Below are 6,952 nucleotides of genomic sequence, written 5' to 3' on the forward strand. Positions count from 1 at the left end.
CTTATTGTGCAAAGTTACAAAATTCCTTCAAGGGAAACTTTACTCAAAGGTTAATATTGAAGGAGATGGGAGATTAGCTGGAAAGTGGGATTAGTTGTAGAAATTAAAAAAGAATAGAGACTTGGTGAGAAGAATAGCCTGTTTTTGTGCTTCAACATTCTATGATTCTGTGACTGAGTCCTTTGAAAACATCTCAAAATATTGCAGATGCAATAAGATGTGTTTGTGAAAGGCATGGTGTGAGCACGAGTTTTATGACTGAGTGTGTCGGAGAGTGCAAAGATAAACAGAGGCCCACAAAGGAGATGGAGAAGCAATGGCTAAATAGCTTAACAGCTTGCAAGGTTGGCTGTGATTTTTCAAGCCTGCAACAGCATTACGATAACCAAGGAGGACAGGAACCAGCGAATAAACAATTAAATCAAAAACAAATAAATCAGAAGTAGAATATTTTTTCTGTTGTTCTTTAACTGATCTAGATAAATATTGGGGGAATAATTATTGTCATCATAATTTATACATTACCTTTAATGCAGCAAAACACTTCAAGGTACTTCACAGAACATGAATAAGATGGACACAATCAAAATAAGGGACTATTAAGAGCTGAAAGCTTGGCCAAAGAGGTTGGTTCAGGTTGGATTGTGCAGGAGCACATGGACTTCAGGAGTTTAAATTCTGGAGTGTGGAGCCTGGTGACTGAAGACATGGAGGGTGAGTGTGTTCTGTGTTCTCAAGGCAGCAGTCTAGCCTGAACTGTATCTTTATTGAAGTCTTTGTGTGAAGGCAGCCTGCAGAGAGAGGAGAAAGTTGTGTGTGTGTGTGTGTGTGTGTGTGTGTGTGTGTGTGTGTGTGTGTGTGTCTCGTGGGAAAGGTCACATGATTACAGCAGACCAGGAAGAACATTTATATGCAACTGAATTTCAGTCCAGGCAGCGAGAGTGTAGAGTGTTACTCAGATGTTGGAGTTAGACTCTCAGCAATGGAGAAGGTTACATCCTTAGGGAGCAATTTAGGGGTGATTACTTATTGAATGGCTAGTAAGATGGTAGAATCTTGGTTCAGGTCACATTTACAGGGGATGGTGGACAGGAGGCAGCCACTAGTGCACTGATGGTTAAGCACAGAGGTGACTGGACGAATGTTTCAATGGAATATAAACTGAGATGCAGGTTGAAGAGAGTGATGTTGTAGAAGTGGAAGTCTTTATGATATAGGGAATAGGGTCAGGAACTTAGTTCATGATTGAACATTACTACAAGATAGCAAACATTTTGGTTCAGTCTTAAGTAGACACTGGTGAGGGTGAAGGATGAATGTTTGTGATAAGGTTAGGGAGTTTCAAGTGGAGGAAACAAGGTAATGGCTTTGTTCTGTTTCATAGAACATAGAACATTACAGCACAGTACAGTCCCTTCAGCCCTCGATGTTGTGCTGACTAGTCATACCAATCTGAAGCCCATCTAACCTACACTATTCCATGCACATCCATATGCTTCTCCAAAGACGACTTAAATGTACTTAGTGTTGGCGAATCTACTACCGTTGCAGGCAAAGTGTTCCATTCCCTTACTACTCTCTGAGTAAAGAAACTACCTCTGACATCTGTCCTATATCTTTCACCTCTCAATTTAAAGCTATGCCCCCTCGTGCTCGCTGTCACCATCCTAGGAAAAAGGCTCTCCCTATCCACCCTATCTAACCCTATTATTTTATATGTTTCAATTAAGTCACCTCTCAACCTTCTTCTCTCTAATGAAAACAGCCTCAAGTCCCTCAGCCTTTCCTCGTAAGGCCTATATAGAACTCTCTCCATACGAGGCAACATCCTAATAAATCTCCTCTGCACCCTTTCCAAAGCTTCCACACCCTTCTTGTAATGCAGTGACCAGAACTGTACACAATACTCCAAGTGCGGCTGCACCAGAGTTTTGTACAGCTGCAGCATAACCTCTTGGTTCCGGAGCTCGATCCCTCTATTAATAAAAGCTAAAACACTGTATGCCTTCTTAACAGCCCTGTCAACCTGAGTGGCAACTTTCAAGGATCTGTGCACATGGACACCGAGATGTCTCTGCTCATCTACACTACTAAGAATCTTACCATTAGCCCAGTACTTTGCCTTCTGGTTACTCCTACCAAAATGCATCACCTCGCACTTGTCCGCATTAAACTCCATTTGCCACCTCTCAGCCCAGCTCTGCAGCTTATCTATGTGTCTCTGCAACCTACAACATCCTTCGTCACTATCCATAACTCCACCGACCTTAGTGCCGTCTGCAAATTTACTAACCCATCCTTCTACGCCCTCATCCAGATCATTTATAAAAATGACAAACAGCAGTGGACCCAACACCGACCCTTGCGGTACACCACTAGTAACTGGTCTCCAGGATGAACATTTCCCATCAAGTACCACCCTCTGTCTTCTTTCAGCAAGCCAATTTCCGATCCAAACTGCTATATCTCCCACAATTCCATTCCTCTGCATTTTGTACAAAGCCTACTGTGGGGAACCTTATTGAACGCCTTGCTGAAATCCATATACACCACATCAACCGGTTTACTCTCATCTACCTGTTTGGTCATCTTCTCAAGGGTGCCAGGATGGAGGCCAGGTAATGTATGAATACCAGCACAAAGAAAGACCTAGGCTATGGTGCAGATTTAGGAGACAGGGGACCTTTGATTGCCCTCACTTTACCTCCCAACTGGTTTAAACCGGTCTTGTTGACTCTGTAGCCCAAGTAAGTCTCTTGGAGTGCCTGGAACATACATTTTCCCTTCTAAGGTGTACGCCCTGGAGAACTGTCTAAGGATTATGTCCAAGTTCTCAAAGAGTTTCTTATTGGTCTTCCCTATTATTAGTGTGTCAGCTAGATGAATGGTCACCTGAGGTAGATCTTGTAAAATGTTCTCCATCGTCTGCTGAAAAATTGCAAAGGCTGATAATACCCCACATGGCAATGTTGTATTTTGGTACAAATCCTTGTGGATATTAATTGTAGCAAACTTTTGGGAATGTTCATCTACAAGTACACGCGGCTCATGTCCAGCATCATGACAGTGCGCACACCCCCCACCCCCGCCACCACCTCATAACAGTGCCTCTGTCATATTTACATATAATTCCTCTACGTAAGGGATTGGATATCTATTCAGCTGCGAAAAACAGTTTACTATTTGTTAAAAATCCTGCAAGGGCAAATTAACCTGCTGGGCGTCACAGTTAGTATGGCCGGTGCTGCTGGTTTGATGATTCTTTCACTTTGCAGCCTCCTAATTTCAGCCTGTACTTTTGCCTGGCTAATGACACTGGGCCAGCCTTGCAGAATCATGGAATTGCTTCCTGGTCAACGTACAACGTGGCCTTCTCCCCTTTGATAGTCCCAAGGCCTCCCTGAATAACTTTTGGGTATTTAGTTAGGACTCAGGCAACTGTTTTCAAATCAAAAAATGTTGAGCCAATCTTGGTGAAACTTTCTCTACCAATTTTGCTCCTTCATGCTTCAGCCCAAGCCTTTTACTGAAATCAGTGATAACTGAACCAGCTGCTTTTCATAAGAGACCAGGAGTGAAGTTGTACCCTTAATCTGTAAAGGTTCCCTGGTATAGGTTCTCAGTCTAGCTGAGGTCTTGTACATAGCATCTCTATAACAGATTGTTTGGAAAATATCATAAAGCAGGCCCATCCCTGGGTCTGTAGAACTATCTCTTCTAGGCTGTGAACTGCCTATGTATGCCACTAGCAGTGTTTTTAGTTTGGCATTTAACAATAAATGATATTCCTTTCTAGTCAGGCTTCCTGAGTTATTACAGAAGCATTATTGAAGTGGAAGTCAATAGGATGCCAATTGAGAGAAACAATAGCAGCAGCTGTCGGGGCAATAGGACATTGACAACTGTGTCAGCACAAGGATGGACAACATATTACATGGCCACAGTCACAAAGAATGCCTTTCTTGATTTTGGATCCAGTCAGCCTCATTCTCCCTCTGTATCCCCAAATCCGTGTAAATTTATTTCCCTGAAAATCCATCCAATTTCCTTTTGAAATCTGTGCCAGTAGCATCCCCCTCCAGATTGTCATCACTCATTTGACCAAAATGTCTTCCTCACGTTCCATTGTATGTCTTCTTCAAAAGAAGCTGTGTTCCCTTGTTCTTGCATTAAGAACAACAACAGCTCCCATCAGGCATCGGGGATCAGATATAAATGTGGGTTGGATGGATTGGTGAGAGGTAGGAAGTGAATGCAAAGGCAGTGCAAGGTGTGCTGGCTCTCTTCCCTGATGAGTATGGAGGGTGGCACAGAGAGATCACCAGATAGACCCATCATTATCATGGCTGGGGGTGGGCACCAGGTAAGTTCAGGCAAGCTTCTAAATAAATTAATCAAGCCAAAAATTAAACTAAAGAACGTTTACTGCTGAGAGTTTTACAAGAATTCAAGAGATTTTTTTCTTAACTGTTCAAATATGTAGCACATGGATTTCATAGGTGATGTTATGCAATGATGTAAACCTACTAGCATATTGATTTTGTATTTAAGCAGAGGAAGAAGGATTAGAAATTTTGGAGTGAGGTTTCTTTGGACTAACATTGACATGTACAAGGTCAAAGAAATTATACCAAAATCCATCTGGGGCATGATTTTCCCCAAGGCCAGCTCCAGTTTTGGTGGATGGCAGTGATTTCAACAAGGATATAAGAGGAAAGTCTTTGCATTATCAGCATGCAAGGGGCCAAGGAAGGAAAGTTGGCTGTTCAGCAGTTAGCCTGGCTTGGGGTGAGCAATGGGTGGATGTCAGGAATGAGCTGTGTATTGAGAAAAGAGAGAAGTGGTTTCCAGGCTGTCCAGGGAAAGGATTGGTTGGGTGGGAAATGGAATGGGTGCAGCGGTAGTGAAGTAACGAAAAGACAGCCTCTCAGTGTTGAGGATGTTCCTGTGCTCCTCACACTTGTTGTTAGAGAAGGTGGACAAGGGTTTTCATGGACATGACTGGTAATGGAAAAATAATGCTGGAGAAAGCATTGTCTCTCTAGCATGCTGCAAAAATTAGTGCCCAATTTTTGGCAGAGGTGTGTGAATCCAATAGCCCTGATGTGATGTGAGATGATGAATGGCTAAGACAGCAGCGAGACAAATCTACCTCTTTCTCCTCCTTTAAGACACATCTTAAAACAAACCCTTTCAACAAGTTTTTGATCATCTAGTCTAATATGTCTTTATGTGACTTTGTGCTGAGTTATGTTTGGTAATGTTCCTGCAAAGTGCCTTGGGATATTTTTCAACATAAAATGCATTATATAAATGTAAATCATTGTTGTTGACTTCTCAAAACCATTGTAATCCTTGTGTTAATATGTAAACAAAGCTACTTCCAATCCACTTTATCAGAATGGTACTTGAATTTGGAATAACAAGGTGTAGAACTGGATGAACACAGCATGTCAGGCTGCATCAGAGGACCAGGAAAGCAGATGTTTTGGGTCTGGACTCTTCTTCAGAAATGGGGGAGGGAAGGGGACTCAAATAAATAGAGAGAGGGGGAGGCGATGATGGAAGATGGATAGAGGAGCAGATAAGTGGAGAGAAGATGGGCAGGTCAAGGAGGCGGGGATGAAGCCAGTACAGGTGAGTGTAGGCAGGGAGTTGGATGTGGGTTGGTCAGTGGGGATGGAGGGCCAGGTAGATGGGAGGGAAGATGGACAGGTCAAGGAGGTGGTGATGAGGCTAGTAGGTTGGAAGTGGGGGTGGGGTTTGGTCAGTGAGGTGGGAGGAGCGGATAGGTGGGAGAAAAGACGGACAGGTCAAGGAGGTGAGGACGAGCTGGGCTGGCCTTGGGATGAGGTCAGGGGTGAGGAGAGTTTGAAGCTTGTGAAGTCCACATTGAGACAACTGGGCTGAAGCATTCCCAAGCAAAACATGAGGTGCTGTTCCTGCAGCCTTCGGGTGGCATCGTTGTGGCACTGGAGGAGGTCCAGGATGGACGTGTCGTCCATGGAGTGGGAGGGGGAGTTGAAGTGGTTTGTGACTGGGAAGTGCAGTCGTTTGTCGCAACCGAGCGCATTTGTTCCACAAAGCGGTCTCCAATCCTCCACTTGGTTTCCCTGATGTAGAGGAGGCCACATTGGGAACAGTGAATACAGTATACCACATTAATGGATGTGCAGGTGAACATCTGTTTAATGTGGAAGGTTTTCTTGGGGCCTGGGATGGTGGTGAGTGGGAGGTGTAGGGGCAGGTGTAGCTCTTCCTGCGGTTGCAGGGAAAAGTGGTGGGGCTAGTGGAGAGTGTGGAGCAAATGAGGGAGTCACAGAGAGAGCGGTCCCTCCTGAAGGCAGATAAAGGTGTGGAGGGAAAAATGTCCTTCGCATTGGGGTCAGATTGCAGGTGGCAGAAGTGGTGGAGGATGATGCGTTGAATCCGGAGGTTGATGGGGTGGTACGTGAGGATGTGGGGAATTCTGTTTTTGTTGTCATTGCAGGGAGAGGGTGTGAGGGCTGAGGTGTGGGAAACTTGAGAAATGTGGTTGAGAGCGTTTTCGACCACTATGGAGGGGAAGTTGCTGTCCATGAAAAAAGAGGACATCTGGGATGTCCAGGAGTGAAATGCCTCATCTTGGGTGCAGATGCGGCAGAGGTGAAGAAATTGGGAATAGGGAATGGCATTCTTGCAGGAAGGTGGGTGAGAGGAGGTGTATTCTAGGTAGCTGTGGGAGTCGGGTTTGGAATAGATAACAGTTCCCAGGTAGTTACCAGAAATGGAGACAGAGAGGTCCAGGAAGGAGAGAGAGAGAGGTCAGAGATGGTCCGGTTGAACTTAAGGTTGGGGTGGAAGACGTTAATAAAGTCGATGAACTGTTCAAGCTCCTTGTGGGGGTATGAGGCAGCACCGATACAGTCATCAATATAACGGAGGAAGAGGTGGGGAATGGGGCCAGTGTAGC

The sequence above is a fragment of the Stegostoma tigrinum genome, chromosome 28, assembly GCF_030684315.1.
Source record: "Stegostoma tigrinum isolate sSteTig4 chromosome 28, sSteTig4.hap1, whole genome shotgun sequence".
NCBI lineage: Eukaryota > Metazoa > Chordata > Chondrichthyes > Orectolobiformes > Stegostomatidae > Stegostoma > Stegostoma tigrinum.